The following is a 1,529-nucleotide window of genomic DNA, read 5'->3' as shown; positions in this document are numbered from 1 at the left end:
CGATCGAACATGCCACTGTTCGGGATCGACTGTTTCGAACTACTATCTAGTTCATGTTTGGTTTGGATTCGAATGTATTCAAGGAAACTCCATTTGAGATCGATTTCATTAAGCCCATTACGTTCGAATTAGGCTTGAGTTCGGCTCATCTAGAGCAACATAGAAAATAAATATTCAATGAAAATAAAGAAAAAAAAAAAGAAAACAAAGAAGGAAACCATGTTGACTCTGTGCAAGACGATCATCCATATCTTGCTAGGCTTTTCTGACCACTCCATCGAATGCCATAATCCTCCCTACCACTGTTGGAATATCCCCTCCCCCGATGCTGACAGACTGCACCTCCTCGTCGGAGAAACCTCCAAGCCGTCGAACATGGTCGAGTCCTTCACTGTTGGCCCTGTAGGGAAGCCACCGCACCAGACCGATCTCGATGCCCATGACCTCCACGACCTTGATCACGGCAACCTCTGCCTTTGCACCAAAATCTCAGCTTCGAGAGCTATGATGATGGTGGGACAGAATCGAAGAGATCGGGGGGCAAACGTCGAAGGAGGATGATCGGAGATTGGAGATGCGATCGTGGGGGATGAGGAGGAGGTAGCAATGGTGGAGGGTGGAGGCGAAGTTCCCACCACCGCTGTCATGGCTGGTTGACTGGGATGGATGGCAAAGCCGATTCATGCATGTGGTGCGGGAGGAAGGCCGGATCGTGCTTAAGAAGGTCTGGATCGAGCGACTAGAGGTCCTCGACGCCTCCCACCGCAAAGAGAGGCAGAGAGGTCGAGGGATGAAATGAAATAAAATAAGGCTGTCTGAGTGTTAGGATTTGAGTGTAAGAGAGTATATATAGGCTGGGGCTAATTGATCACCACCATCGGATCATTGATCCAACGATGATTAACAATGCCTTCTTCAGCCACTAGATCAATGATCCGATGGTGATTATTAAAGCTTATATATATAATGCTATAATGCATAGTATGTTAGATGTATGTCCTCGAAGTCAATATAGTTGATGTATTGTAATAAATCTAGGATACAATTTTGTACTTAATACATCGATTTGATCAATAAAAGGATAAATTTATTCTTCATTCAAGTATGATGTATCCTTGAATCGTCTATGAAATTAGTTTTGATAAATTTTCTTAAGATGTTGAGAATTAGAAATATATATTTAATTCTTAAATGCTCCCGATCATAGGATCATCATGAGGACAGTGATCAATTCGGATAGACTGACGCACAGATCATATTTTTTTCAAGATAGATGAGTCTCTGATCTACAGTATAGAGATACTAAACAACGAGTGTGGGTAGTTGTTAGAGAACAACTAGTATTGAGCGTGACCATACGAGAAATTATTTAGATTTTTATTCGATCATCAGTGATCATCTCGATGCTGTAGTTGTGTGACTGATCTTTTGATTAGAGATGGCACTACTGCTCGCAGTGAGACTATTGGAGTTTAATTGACACATAAACATGGATCTCAATGAGTCTTTGTAGTAGATATTGACGATAG

At 42.1% G+C, this 1,529-nt stretch overlaps 1 pseudogene; it reads left to right on the top strand.

Annotated features, from left to right (window-relative positions):
• Window positions 1–219: 219 nt before the first annotated feature.
• Window positions 220–799, top strand: LOC114913720 (uncharacterized; annotated as a pseudogene).
• Window positions 800–1,529: the final 730 nt, after the last annotated feature.

Source organism: Elaeis guineensis, chromosome 2 (genome assembly GCF_000442705.2).
Source record: "Elaeis guineensis isolate ETL-2024a chromosome 2, EG11, whole genome shotgun sequence".
In the NCBI taxonomy this organism is placed as follows: Eukaryota; Viridiplantae; Streptophyta; class Magnoliopsida; order Arecales; family Arecaceae; genus Elaeis; species Elaeis guineensis.
Note: the sequence above shows the minus strand (reverse complement) of the source record. Positions and strands in the feature narration are given on the sequence as shown.